The sequence below is a fragment of the Sinohyriopsis cumingii genome, chromosome 8, assembly GCF_028554795.1.
Source record: "Sinohyriopsis cumingii isolate HCF-2022 chromosome 8, ASM2855479v2, whole genome shotgun sequence".
Classification (NCBI taxonomy): Eukaryota; Metazoa; Mollusca; class Bivalvia; order Unionida; family Unionidae; genus Sinohyriopsis; species Sinohyriopsis cumingii.
The window spans coordinates 92426318-92442496 of NC_142968.1; the positions used below are offsets into that span (position 1 = coordinate 92426318).

The following is a 16179-nucleotide window of genomic DNA, read 5'->3' on the forward strand; positions in this document are numbered from 1 at the left end:
CCCCAAAACGACAGCATTTCAAAATGGATTTTACATTTTTCATCTGTGTTTTTCATATTTCAACTGTAATTTACAAATGCAAGCATTATTATTATGATTATTATTATTATCATTATGTTAAGTAAAACAAAGATATCACTAGCTTATACAGCAATCAGTGTCTGTACTTAATACTGCCAAACACAGTACTCATTGTCAAAGACAGCTATAGGGATAGCTACTTTCAGTGTTATTGCCAAATACAGTACTCATTGTCAAAAACAGCTATAGGGATAACTACTTTCAGTGTTATTGCCAAATACAGTACTCATTGTCAAAAACAGCTATAGGGATAGCTACTTTCAGTGTTATTGCCAAATACAGTACTCATTGTCAAAGACAGCTATAGGGATAGCTACTTTCAGTGTTATTGCCAAATACAGCAATGACTATAGATCCTTCAAATCATTGACTTAGTTTAACATTTGTTTTATTACCAGAAAGTATAAAAACGCAACATAATGGTAAGACTGGGTAATTTAAAAATGTCACATATTCAATGTATGTAGCTACATAGGGGTAACTGGGGGCAGATGGTCACTTGGGATCCATAGATTTAACATAGAAAAGGGTTTATGTGAAAATAGACTTTAGGGGCAGAAGAATTTATAACTCAAAAGGTTTAATGGGATCAGAAGGCTTAATAGGATCAATATTCAATAGAAGGGTAAACGTAATACGGTGTTAAGTTCACACAAAACACAGAACCAAAACACTAAGTGAGGGGTAAGATAGTGAAATAATATCTTTTTTAGGCACGTGGATGACCATGAAAAGGGCCGTTTGGATTTCTTCTGCCTCCTGCTTGACTTGCAGTTTTTCAATCATCTCTGTGAACGTACCCTTTTTCTCTTCCTCATGGTTCCAGTCACTATCACTCATTTTCCGAATTTGAAGTTGAAGTTTTCATGTTTCTTCTTATTTTCTTTTTCTTTTCTCCCCCTCGCCCACGAAGCCTTCCTCATTGAAGGTTCTGAACTATGTTCAGTGCAGCTGCTCCCTTTCTCACAGTGCTTATGCACCAGACTATACAGGCCTCTCTCTGTTGTAGAAAATACTTAACCCCTATCAACTAATTCTATGCCTCCTTCAATTTATTCCACTCTACAGTGTCCAAATTTCAAGATCCCGTTCATTTCCATCTCTTCTTCCTCCATCATATCTTAAACAAGTCCCCGGAAATATTTTAGGTCAGTCACTCGAGGGGGTACACAGTGTAGGGGGACTGTTGTAACTCCAATAGACCGCTATCCTTTCAAGAAGGTATTTCAAGAATCCATTCCCACGCTCCTTGTGAAATATAAAAGGTTACTACTTTTTTACGTGTTTACTAGTCAATAAAGGTGACCCGACTGATGAACGCACCGCCTTATTTCTTGGAAGTACGAACATGAAGGAAAACATCCCTAACACAAAATACATATTACAACAATGACCAATCCATTCAAAAAAGAAACATTGTGCAGACCGAAAAATAAACTAAGTTTCACATTTATGGCATACAAACACATTTAAGCAGGTTTTACTTTCTGACTTGCTTCAACCTTATCTGTTGATTGTACTGATGCAGTTGTTGATGTTGGTGTCTATTTTGTTAATGTGGTTGATTCTGCTGGTAGTAGTTCAGTGGTTTTTAACACCATTTCTCGTTTGTTCCCTGAAGTCGTTGTAATTGTAGGCGCTGCGTCGGGTGTTATTCTTGTTATTAGTGAGGTTGCTGCTAAAGTAGATGTTGGGAATACTAAAGTCGGTTTCTCCTGTTCTTGTTTATTATGTACCCCTGTATGCTCTTGAACAAGTATAGCCTACGCAGATCCGGTTCCTCTTCGAACTTCATCAGACAAAGGAGACTGGTCCCCAGTAACTATTATATCATGGGTAGCTTGTGAAGTCTGTATTAACCTGACTGTGGGAGTTGTAGGTTATGCGGGAGAACATGTTCTGGTTGTAGTGTTCAATGTCTGTTAAGCCTGCATCTGCTGACTCTGGTATGTTGGTATTTTTCATGCTTCGTTAGTCGAGTCGGGAACGGACTGTCAGACAAATCTTAAATTACGTCAATTTCGCCAATTCGGACATGTGCAACGAGTTTAATCTCACGCCGAACATAGTTGATCGTACTGGAGGGAATTTAAAGTGATACTCCCATACGCGTTTATACACACACGGTATACTAATCAATTGGATCGTAATTCGGAGCATAAAGCCCTATGCGAATTGTTCGTTACGAGTGGGAATACCACCGGGACACACCCTTTATAATTCTGTATTGCATTATGAGACGTCGGGTGCGATTGGAAACTGTCCGTGTGACGTGACCCCGGTTCTGTACGTGTACACTCCTCGGGGCAACTAATTAATAGACGAGAGGGCTATAAAGGTCTTCCGGAACGCGCTTGAAACGCCATGATCGTAATGTGTTTGTCAAATCTAGCCCAGTTGTCCAAGTGAGCAGTCCCTATTACCAATAATGTGTAAGCCACCTGAGCAATTAGGTCAATCAATTAAAGTTAAGAAAAGTTCATTATTAATTCATCAATATTCGTTTCCCAACTTTCACACAATCTTCCGGATGTAAGTAAATCATATCTGAGTATCAAACAATACATAATATAAGGTTCTAAATAATTTCGATGACTGTATGGAAAGGATCAAGTCAGGTTTTCAAATATTAACAGAGATTTATGAGAAAGGACTTTCAATATATGAAAAGAAAACCACACACATTCAGGGAAACTTGGTCTTAGGGGATAATTTAGTACCTAAGGGACGAAATTATGACAAATTATCAAAATCTTTATTCTAGCCACACCACTATAATTACAGAGAAAACTAAAGACAAAATAAACAAAAGTAGAAAGACATTCTTAACAACTAACAAAGGACATAGAAATATAATAGGTTACTAACAAAAGGGGAATTTAAGTGCAGTTATCAATGTATTAATAATAGCAAAATGAAAGACAATTTATTCTCTATATAGTTTGGAAAAAAATTGTGTACCTTTTATATATCAACATTATGTTATAAGTATTGAAATCATTTATGCCAATATCAAAGATAAACATAATATTTGTGCTTTGATTTATTTAGATTAATATAAGTTTGAATTAATATCGTGTTATTAGTTTTCTTTTGAAATTACTTCACTTCAATATTAATGTAACAATCAATATGAAATTATTTAGTGACATGTGTAGATAGCCAGACAACTTGTACATACAATGGCTTCTAAATGGAGACTGAAGTGGATAAATTTCTTTTACAATGAGGACAATTGTAAATTCTTGAAAACATGTGCCAACTGAGAAAATAAATTATGATGACATAACATAATACTTCTATGTGTCCCGCTAACAATATTTTGTGTAATATACAAATAGTGAAATGGAATTCAGTGCTTACTTTCTGTAAATCGGGTGTATTTTTAAGTATATTCGTGTGTAGAATTTATTTATTTTATTTTTCTATGATCACTATTAATCTATTATCACTACTATACTAAACATTGCCTTGCAAGTATTTCACAAATGTGTTTCAAAATCCTCTCAGTAGCATAAGTCTGATAATCGTTCCACTTTCATTGGCAAGGCTATCAAATATGACTTCATCATCATTGTCTTCATATTCATTGTAATGTGTCTAATTTTGACTTGTATTGAACCTTAGAGTTGAATGAATTGAGCTTTAAAACTGTATCACATTTACACCGGAAATCTCTTTGTAAAGAGTCACTTCGACCTTTCTTATTTTCTCTCCCCCCCCCCCCAGTGTTAAACTTGAAAGGGTAACTTCTATGACCCATTGAGATTTGACCAGGGCATTGCAACGCGGTCCTGAGAAAGTAACCATTTTAGATACCAACCATAACCGCTTGATAGGAACCCATGTCACATTATCATTTTCAAAGGGAAAATTGATTTGCAATGTATTTCAGAGATTCTAGGCTGTTCAAAGTCTGACAAAATAAATGATTATCTTGGGATAATTTAGGAAGCGCTGCGTACGATTGGTTTGAGTAAATTAAGGCGTACACTTTAGAAGTAATGTAAATTTAAAGTGATAACCTTGGCTGAAATTCTTTTGTCTTAACATTTCTGAGAGAGGAGAAATTTGGCTCCGAGGATGCCTAAAAATAATAGTGCCTTCCTCGTTAAACAAGAAAAGGGGATAGGCGGCTGTCTTGCAAGAAAAGACAGATATTACTGCTAGGACGCACACTTTCTGAAAGAAAACACCATTAAGGTACGCAAGTTTAATGTTTTTCACTTTATTTTCTATCTTTGGCTGTTTGTTTTCTGCAAATATTTTGGATATGATTAGGGTCCATATTATGCATAGTTTATTCAATTTCATAAAAATGTGTTGATGCTAGAGATGGTATGCAATTTATCTCTTTAAGTTTACAGTTACTAGTTCATTGATAGACTTGATAATTGCATGATATCCAAATTTTCATATGTGTAGGGTTTCATTGGGTTATATGAAATAATTCCTTTGTCTGTTAGAACGATACGGATTATCTTGAGTTAACGATAATCACATATTTAAATCTGATTTTGTAATGTTTAAATAATCTTGTACGTTAGAGATTGCTTGAGCTAGAATTTTGTTAATTTTATGTGGTAGCGTAGGTAAATATATACGGGATTGTTCGATTCCCGCTCACATGTTAATTTATAGTCGGCCGCTGTGAAACGACAGTGATGAGCTATTGAATTTAGGTCAAAATTTATCTCGTCTTTGGATAGCTAGTTACTTATGCTTGTGAATAACTTAAGTGAGGTAATTGTATCTACGTATAGAAAGTGATACTTATTGAGATTATGGGGTAATTTTGTCTTTTAAGGAAACAGCCTTCTGGGAGAGACAGGACAGTCCGAAGACGGAAGTCAGAAGTCCTGAAAAGATGTGTTTCGAATAAAAGACTATTAGGTCCAGAAACAGATGAAGCGTTCGGAATAGGAGGACTAGAGTAGAGAATAGGAAGATGCGATACACGGGTCACGAGAAGAAGGTGATGCAATCAGTAGTGAACATTGCGCTCTTTTCACCACTCGTTATTATGGTGAAATAAATCCAAATCAGGCACTGATACCAAATTATGTTGACATAACTTAGATTGCATTGGAATTGCCAGTATTAAATGTTAATGATTAAATTTTGTTATTGTTCTTCTCTAAGGGTGATAGCCAGAATATTTGAATTTTTGGATGCCTATTTCGTACATGCTAACAGTGAAATACAGAAATAACGAGCTTTACCAGTAAGTTCATTTTATAATAACCTAATCCATTGCTCTCTTGGCTTTTTAAAAGTTTCAGCAATTGTATTTTGTTTTCAAAATGAAGATTATATTTACCTGCATCTTTTCTTTTAAAATGGTTCTACCCTAATATTTCTAACGTGTGTTAAGGAGGGTGGAAGTGTGTGACACTTGCAAGCTCTAATTCTTTTAATCGAAAGTTAACTCTCCTATCTTACTTTCCTCTTTCTCTCTGCATCTATATTTCCCTCTCTTATATTTCTCTCTGAATTGGTATTAGCTTTAGACTATCTTCCCTTTCTCTTCTTGTTTCTTTTTTCATCAGCTGCAGTTCTCTTTCTTCTTATTATAGTTGCTTTTCTCTTTTCTCCTTCTCCAATTGCATTTGTATCTCTTCTTCCTCTTTCTGAAGCCGAAGCTTTCTAAGCTCTATTTCTTTATTGTGTCTTCATGTCAACTCTGTTTGTATAGCTCATTTGCTAGGAGAGAGACTCTTTTATCTTCATCCGATTAAAATCATATGAAAATGTTACTATTAGCAAATAAATGTAGAAGTAAGTTTAGAAGTAAATCCAGAATTTTATTTAAAATTTGCTTATATCATAAATAGATTTTTGTATTATGGTTTGGAGCCCAATATTAGTGAAATAAGGTGATTATTTTATATATTATGTATATGACTTGATCCTATCCAAAATAGCTTTAATTGTAAACTCGACCAGTAAATTATATTTTGGTAAGCAAAAAATGCATAGCTAATATGTACCTATGAGTGTTGGTTGAATATTAGGATCATTATTGATAAAAGTAAAAATTTATTTGGGCCTGGGTCAGGAATATCGGTATTACCCCATAAAGAACCTTATGTACCTGATGTTTACCACATTCTTTATTATAATTTTAGTAACAGATTTTATCTGGTTACAACATTGAATTTCTGTCTTAGATGTGTATATAATCTTGTTACCATGAAAAACTATTCATTCTTATTCTAGTAGCTTGTAGCAGAATCAGCTTTATTTTGTTTTCAGTATCGCATTTGGGTGGAATTATTTATTAAAATTATTTTTTCACTGGAAATACAAGATGTTTATCTATAATATTCTTCGACTACAACATCAACTGGAATTATAGTGAATTCAGACTAGGTCATCTTGGATTATTGTATTGTGATACATACAAACTGTCAATACATCTCCACTTTACCGGCTACTAAAGGCACATTAACACATTCAGTGACGTATCTTATTTGGAATACCACTGTAATTTAATTAGAACTTTATGCATTACGACTGGTGATATAATTTTTTACACTATTTGAGATTTAATTCGCAATAGTGTAAGTTCTTTTTTAATGTTCACATTGTATTTTAGGGAAATAAATTACTTCTTGAATTTGACAAAACGTGTATGTATGTATGTCTGTATGTATATATGTATGTATGTATGTATGTATGTATGTATGTATGTATGTATGTATGTATTTTTGTATGTGTATGTATATCTTCCCTAAAAATTAGAATTTCTAGACGGATATGTCAATAACCTACAAGTATATTTAACTCGCCATCGCTCTCAGTGAAAAAAAAATGTTTTTACAATTTCGTCAAAGAAAAATTCTAGTTAATTTTAAAATTGGTTCGAACATATAAAATCACACTCACATTATACATGCGTCTATAGTGATAACATAATAATATTTATCTTTACTAAATATCGTTGATTTAGCAAAATATATATTTTAGTTTGTGTTGGCTTTAAGTGTAAATATTTTTCACTAGATTCGAACAAAATTGCATGTTATCTCAGTTCATAACATACAGTACAAAACAACGGGGGAAAATCACAATGAATACAGACCAATAATCCTAATTACACAAAGGGGACTTTAATAAATTGAGAGAAATGGCCATTTGGTGAATGATTCCATTCTTGAGGATTAATTTTACAAACCTTAAAATCAAGATGGTGTATATTCAAACACAAGGAAAAAGATCGTGCTTCACATTGTTGTCTTCTTCTTCTTCTTCTTCTTCTTCTTGAATTTAAACCAAGTTTACTTGCTCTGTTTTTTTAAGTCTTTTGCTTAATTATGAGAAATGGATAACATGTTCTTGTGTCTACCAATATCATTATGCCATATAAATACGGTAGCATACGTTATTCTAGGACGAATTAGATGACCTTAAGATGGTTTGGAATACATGTAGAATAAAGGTGGCTTGGAACAACTCTCCCTCAGGTAAGCCACTGATTCCACACTTACTGCCGAATATTGAGAATGTAGAAAATCATTTGTGTTACGTTTGCGAAGAGGAGATAGAAGTGTGCCGCATCAAAAGTGCTGAGGAAACGATCTACCCTTCTGAGGAAGATTTATTTGAACATTGTTGTCGCAGTATGAAGAAAAAAAAATGGAATCCACATAAAGCTATCACCAAGGTAATAAACTTATATCTGTTGTGACCACATTGATTCTGCTTATCGCAATTTCCGTTACATCCTATTTTGGCACAAAATAATTATTTAACACATATAGCGAACAGTTAGTTACAGAGAATTATTTCCGGGATATGATATAAAGATTTCTGTGTTTGTTTTCCTGGGAGCGTAAGCCAAACCAATTATGCTAAATGCTAATATTGGACTTTAGTACGCATTAAGGCGAATAAAGGATATGCGTAGATCGTCTGTCGATAGCTTGTCCGTTTTGCAAATGGGTTTTGATTGCTCAATCTTCTCTCTAGCTGGTGGTCAATAAACGAGGCAAATACCTTTGTTCTGAGGTTTAATGGGTCCTCAATGAAACTGATCCTGTTTTTTCCCCTTGGCTCGAACGCATTGGCAGTCATCTTGAAATTCTTTTAATCTCTACTCTTTCTGGCTGGATGGTCATATCAACACGAAACATTCGCTTGCTCAGAAGCACTTCTTTGGATGTATCATTAGAAATAAACAAAAATCGTGCTGATCTGAAATCCAATAACATGACCGCCGTATAAGCCATAATGAATGCCTGGCGTTATCTCCGTGATGCATGAACAGATGGTAACATCGATATATGGATTCTGGCTCGAACAATTCTTACGGCCAGTAATTAGTCTTATATATAAAAAAGCGCATATCCAGCATCCTGCATGATTTAACATGCATCCTTTAAAATCTTGTCATCGCTTTTTTGAATGGGTGAGATATTTTTCATGAAAGAAGAAATTACGAAATACAGCTTGTTCTCGATGAAAATGGTGATGATATGATATTAACATGAGCACACCAAGTCCTACTGAAATCTTGTATCGCTAAGAAAATAAAAAACAAAAGTTAAGTCTTCTTTACACGAATAAAGATTCACGTTACCGCACTTCTAATATTTGAAAAATAAAATAAAGCAATGTTCCTTCAGTGAATTTCTGAAAATTTTACATCTAGATTACAGATCATTGTTACACTCAGATTCAGCTCAGTATTGCGACGATGGTCGTGTTAACAAATTGATGTTAACCATTGATATCAGGTTTCAGTTTTAGTGAGTTATTAGTTTTAATCTCAGGGTCCGTTAAACGTTTGTCTTTGCTATCCTGAATTTTCTGGCTGTCTCGAAATGGTTTGTCTTATACGTTGACTCAAGTCTCCACTTGGCGGATGATTATGTCATCATATGGTACGACGCACTTTAGATACTTCATCATCTTTAAGTTGACCATTTCTCTGTATCAAAACAACAGATTCAGCAGGCTCTGTGTCTCCCAAGTCGATCATAGTATGAATGTCATTTCGGACTGTTTCTAATTTCTTGTGTGATAGTGGATATGGTTTCAATTTTACAGGCTTTTAGTCCAGTAGCTACAAACATGACTCCAAACACTTCTTGCCAGATGGTTCTGCCAAGACGCTCCATTAATCCCTGAGTATCAATTCCACCTCCTTACGTTGTTCTGACGTTAACGTCTCGTCGAGAACAACGTCGACCTAGAATTCTTACCTCGTCAAAGGACAAATGAGAAGTATTTCTGCGTGGTTCTTCAGTCACAACTGTAGCAACCAAGAACTCTGTGGATGTCTCTCTTTCCCGATAACGCTTAAATTGACGTGGTACTGTTTCTCTTTATCTCAAACCCGAATAACAAAGTTCTATCATTATAGCTATTTGAGCTAACGTCATTATCGCTATTTGAGCGAACGTTCTTTTTTTGTTATTGTTAACATCATTATCGATGTTTGAGTCAAAGTCTTTGTTACCTGTGTGCGAAATGTGTTATTTGTGTGAGCATCGTTATGAATTATTTGTAAATCATAATCATTAGGCTTTGTTTCAAAATTATTTTGTCTTTTTTTTAGTGAAAGCTTGTGATTGGCTGCATGAATCATTTATCATTATTTGGATGATAACTTATTGTTTACATGACTGATCTTATCATTGAGTGGAATCATATCGTAATTTATCTTGGTTTATTGTTTTGCGTTTAATTTTTTTTTGTTTGATATCAGTTCAGTTTTCGTTTATATCATAATTCGTTCCTGTTAAGAACTGTTTTAATTATATGGGATATTTAACTCTGTGCGCATCATTATGTTAAATGTCCAATATTTGGATCCTGTTTACGCACGAGTCAGATAAGGTTTTTGTTCTACCTTCAAATCATTCATCATTAAACATTGTATTTGTATCACCATCAAGTGTTTTGTTCTGAATCCGAAATCCCACCCGGTTATCTTGTTACACACTAGGGCAATAGAACTGCCTCACTAGCCTATCCCTGGTCATCACCACGCCCATGTGGCTTCCAGTTAGACCATCATGTGTCATCCTTAGAAATTCTGCTTGCTTAGGTCTGAGACGGTGATAGCCCACTTTGGGTATCCGATGACCAGGACAAACTTTTCCAATTGTGTCAAAAAGTCAATGATTTCTTCCTTGTCTTTGAACACGAGCATGGTGATCCGTATCTGTCCTCTATCTTCAGACTACATATTTGTGGGATGGGTCGTCACCCCTTCTTTCACTCGGCTTCTATCCTTAACCTCTCCATGACTAATGTATGTTCGTGTTCTCTTGCTCTTTCCTCGGCTTACAATCTGGCCAGCTCGAGCTCGTTCTCCTTTTTTCTCTCCGCTGTTTGACTTTCTCTTTCTTTCTCTCGTTCCGCTGCTTGTTTTTCTTTTTCTTTCTCGTTCTTTATAATTCCAAGTCCCTATTTCCAAGAGTATTTTTTGGCTGAGCGCTTTGTATTTCCAAAGAAGAATTGCTTGCATGAAATAATTTGAATACCTGAATTCGAACCCAAATGAAATACTAGACGAAACAACAATACATCTGATTCTGATCAGATCTTACAGCGCGAGTAAATAATTTCAAGATTATATAGTCCTGTACTTGACGTTAGATCACAATTAGCATTTTCTAAAAATAACTATTACCTAATGGAGAATTTCATTCTGAAAGGTTCCAAATGTTTACAAGATAAACCTTAAATTATAATCAGAAGGTCTGTTACTAAAATTATGATATAAATTGTGGTAAACAACAGAGAAACTCGGTTTTCTTTGTGAATTTCCAATGTTCTGGACTTAGATTGGGATTAACATGTTGCTTACAAAACCAAAATCAATGATTGAGGTCAGGCAGAAAAAGAACGTGATTTTGGACAAGGTCAATTCCAGAAGACAATTATCCATAGCATATAATGAAAACAAAGCTCCACACGAACAATGCAAATTAAATATGCATAACAAAATACATGCTGGCTATTCATTTTTAGGAACAGGGCAAATCCTCATGGAAAAGAGATTTAATGGTCTGCAAATGATAAACGGAGCAATAAGAGGAAGGTAATATTTGCGACTCCATGTGAACTTTGTAAAATTAAATAGTGTTTCGCGAAGCAATTAGTAGGAAACATAATACTTTTATAATCGACTTTTATAATGTCATCTCTAACTGTTAAATGACTGCCATGTCATGTAGAACTTCATCTTTCTGCATAATCATGGATGAAATTGATAGCGTGTATGGCACTGATTGCGTGTATGGCACTGATAGCGGGCACTGATAGCGTGTATGGCACTGATAGCGTGTATGACACTGATAGCGTTTATGACACTGATAGCGTGGATGGCACTGATAGCGTGTATGACACTGACAGCGTGTATGACACTGACAGCGTGTATGGCACTGATAGCGTGGATGGTACTGATAGCGTGTATGGCACTGATAGTGTGTATGACACTGATAGCATGTATGGCACTGATAGCGTGTATGACACTGATAGCGTGTATGGCACTGATAGCGTGTATAACACTGATAGCGTGGATGGCACTGATAGCGTGGATGACACTGATAGCGTGGATGGCACTGATAGCGTGTATGACACTGATAGCGTGCATGACACTGATAGCGTGTATGACACTGATAGCGTGGATGGCACTGATAGCGTGTATGACACTGATAGCGTGCATGGCACTGATAGCGTGTATGACACTGATAGCGTGTATGACACTGACAGCGTGTATGACACTGATAGCGTGGATGTCACTGATATCGTGTATGGCACTGATAGCGTGTATGACACTGACACCGTGTATGACACTGACAGCGTGGATGGCACTGAGAGCGTGGATGACACTGATAGCGTGTATGACACTGACACCGTGTATGACACTGACAGCGTGGATGGCACTGAGAGCGTGGATGACACTGATAGCGTGGATGGCACTGATAGACTGTATGACACTGATATTGTGTATGACACTGATAGCGTGTATGACACTGACAGCGTGTATGACACTGATAGCGTGGATGGCACTGACAGCGTGTATAACACTGATAGCATGGATGCCACTGATATCGTGTATGACACTGATAGCGTGTATGACACTGACACCGTGTATGACACTGACAGCGTGGATGGCACTGAGAGCGTGGATGACACTGATAGCGTGTATGACACTGATACCGTGGATGGCACTGATAGAGTGGATGACACTGATAGCGTGGATGGCACTGACAGCGTGTATGACACTGACAGCGTGGATGGCACTGATAGAGTGTATGACACTGATATTGTGTATGACACTGATAGCGTGTATGACACTGACAGCGTGTATGACACTGATAGCGTGGATGGCATTGACAGCGTGTATGACACTGATAGCATGGATGTCACTGATAGCATGGATGACACTGATAGCGTGTATGACACTGACAGCGTGGATGGCACTGAGAGCGTGGATGACACTGATAGCGTGTATGACACTGATAGCGTGGATGGCACTGATAGAGTGGATGACACTGATAGCGTGGATTGCACTGATAACGTGTATGACACTGATAGCGTTGATGGCACTGATAGCGTGGATGGCACTGACAGCGTGTATGACACTGATAGCATGTATGACACTGATAGCGTGGATGGCACTGATAGAGTGGATGACACTGATAGCGTGTATGACACTGATAGCGTGGATGGCACTGATAGAGTGGATGACACTGATAGCGTGGATGGCATTGACAGCGTGTATGACACTGATAGCGTGGATGGCACTGATAGCGTGTATGACACTAATAGCGTGGATGGCACTGATAGCGTGAATGACACTGATAGCGTGTATGTCACTGACAGCGTGGATGGCACTGATAGCGTGTATGACACTGATAGCGTGGATGGCACTGATAGCGTGGATGACACTGATAGCGTGGATGGCACTGATAGCGTGGATGGCATTGATAGAGTGTATGACACTGACAGCGTGTATGACACTGATAGCGTGGATGGCACTGATAGAGTGTATGACACTGATATTGTGTATGACACTGATAGCGTGTATGACACTGACAGCGTGTATGACACTGATAGCGTGGATGGCACTGACAGCGTGTATGACACTGATAGCATGGATGTCACTGATAGCATGGATGATACTGATAGCGTGTATGACACTGACAGCGTGGATGGCACTGATAGCGTGGATGACACTGATAGCGTGTATGACACTGATAGCGTGGATGGCACTGATAGAGTGGATGAGACTGATAGCGTGGATGGCACTGATAACGTGTATGACACTGATAGTGTTGATGGCACTGATAGCGTGGATGGCACTGACAGCGTGTATGACACTGATAGCATGTATGACACTGATAGCGTGGATGACACTGATAGCGTGTATGACACTGATAGCATGGATGGCACTGATAGAGTGGATGACACTGATAGCGTGGATGGCACTGACAGCGTGTATGACACTGATAGCGTGGATGGCACTGATAGCGTGGATGACATTAATAGCGTGGATGGCACTGATAGCGTGAATGACACTGATAGTGTGTATGGCACTGACAGCGTGGATGGCACTGATAGCGTGGATGAGACTGATAGCGTGGATGGCACTGATAGCGTGGATGGCACTGATAGCGTGGATGGCATTGATAGAGTGGATGGCACTGATAATCTGTATCAACAAGTAACGAACAGGTTTGACGCACATAGTTTAACCTTGTAAACGTTTTGACAACCAATCGTATCTTTCACCTTTGTCTGAGGGGTTTGCTTGTCAGGAAGTTGATTGTTCTGAATATACGCGATTAGTTCTATGAAATAATAAATGAATAGTAAGTAAATTACGATGATTTCATTTAGTACATATTCAGCGCTAATTTATAACTTTTGTATGTTTACTTTTCAGAGACTTTCTTGAAGGAAAATATTTGGATTAAACTAATTAAGGTATATATTGTCAATGAATCAATGACATTCGCTTTTACAATAGTTCTTTAAACGTTGGAATGAATATTATTAAATTCTTCTTTAAAACCACAAAAATAACGAAAATATAAAAATGATTTTTACAGCAATTTTACATACATGCATTTCAAAGCGATTCGCCATGATAGAGTGATTTGAAAAGTCTGAAGTGATGGATTCAGTTTGAAATCAAAGACTTTTGAAGTCTTCCTGTTGAATATTCTGTTGGCTTATATTTTATTATTTCCAGGAAGAAGCCCTAAAATTATATATATACACATAAATCAATATTCGCCTTCACTTGGTTGCTTAATCTTTACTTAGTTGACTTTCTTTTCCTGTTTTGATGCAATCTACTAAATTTCTCCCTTTGATAGGTATAACGTTATATATATCTTATGTTATTATAATACATAACAAAAGGCACATTTTCAAACTGTAAGCATTGCTCTGCAACAGTCGATCTGATTGAAATTGCGATTTACAAAGGCTCGATTAAATCTACATTCCGCATTTTAAAAAATGGCACAAAATAATGTAGTGAGCTGTGTACAGTTACATCATAAAAAAGATTTGACAATTTAAATCATTTTCAGAGGTTTAAAACTGTGTTGCATTCGGGTTCAAAGGGCACACAAACACCAAGTAAGGGTCCTAAAACTTTATGTAAAATAAAGCTTAAATCTTCACAAAACTAAACTCCAGTATTACTTACCCTACCAAGTACAGCTACATAACTGCCTGCTCTACCACTCTGCGCCTGCTTTAGTAAGAGATAAGGGATCTTAGTTAATTTAACATTTGTGCCTTATCCAAGGGCTTGAACTGGTCCAGTCTCAGATAATCATGGGAAGATAAACAACAAAATGGAACGTGTTGACAGTCTCTGGAATCAAATATCCAGAATTCTGGGATTAATATCTGGCCAACTGTCACTATTAACAGCTAGAATTAGATACATGCACTGCGAGTGAAATCATACTTATAATAAACTGTCAATGAAAATTTGATGGAAATAGAAAAAGTAAGACAGCTAAATTTGCAAATCACACATATTATTTGTGCATCCGTGTATATGTGTATGAGAGAAAGAGAGATAATTCCACCATTATCAACGCGTTTATGGTATGTGCCCCAACAAACTAATCAAGATCTTAATTTGTCTATCCATAAAGCCTGCCCACAGAGAAATCTTGTTTCACCTTTGTCGGTCACACTAACATTATTAACCCAATGTCGGTTTGGGATCAGACTTTGTCGATCAGACTAACATCAATCCAATGTCAGTTTGGAATCAGACTTTGTCGATCAGACTAACATCAATCCAATGTCAGTTTGGAATCAGACTTTGTCGATCAGACTAACATCAATCCAATGTCAGTTTGGAATCAGACTTTGTCGATCAGACTAACATCAATCCAATGTCAGTTTGGAATCAGACTTTGTCGATCAGACTAACATCAATCCAATGTCAGTTTGGAATCAGACTTTGTCGATCAGATTAACATCAATCCAATGTCAGTTTGGAATCAGACTTTGTCGATCAGACTAACATCAATCCAATGTCAGTTTGGAATCAGACTTTGTCGATCAGACTAACATCAATCCAATGTCAGTTTGGAATCAGACTTTGTCGATCAGACTAACATCAATCCAATGTCATTTTCGAATCAGACTTTGCCCATGGTCATCAAAAATTGATTAGGAAGATTTTACAAAGGATGCTGTAGGAACATTATTTTAGTTGCACAAAAGTAACGAAACTTTGATATTTAAAATATCCGACCATCAAAATGACACATAACATGAAAATTAATTTGTATTTATTAGTTGTTTTTTTCTTCATGATATTATGTTATGTATTAATGTATTTTGGATTTGACCTTGTCCAAACTAAACATTAATTGTGTACATGACCAGTAACTCTTATTTTGTAATAAATAATACAAAGTTAGCATTTCTCTATGAATGTGGGTTAAATATTAGGATCGATATCAATGGGTTGTAAAGATGTTTATCTGGGTCTGGGTCCAGGACATCAGCATTCCTCATGGACAAACCTTTTGTACCTGTTGTTTTCTATTTTCTTTATTATAAATTCTGTAATAATTTTATCTTGTTGACAACATGGAA

General features: G+C 36.5%; 1 pseudogene; it reads right to left on the reverse strand.

The window, feature by feature from the left end:
- Positions 1 to 9719: 9719 nt before the first annotated feature.
- LOC149794147 (uncharacterized) lies at positions 9720 to 13728 on the reverse strand (annotated as a pseudogene).
- Positions 13729 to 16179: the final 2451 nt, after the last annotated feature.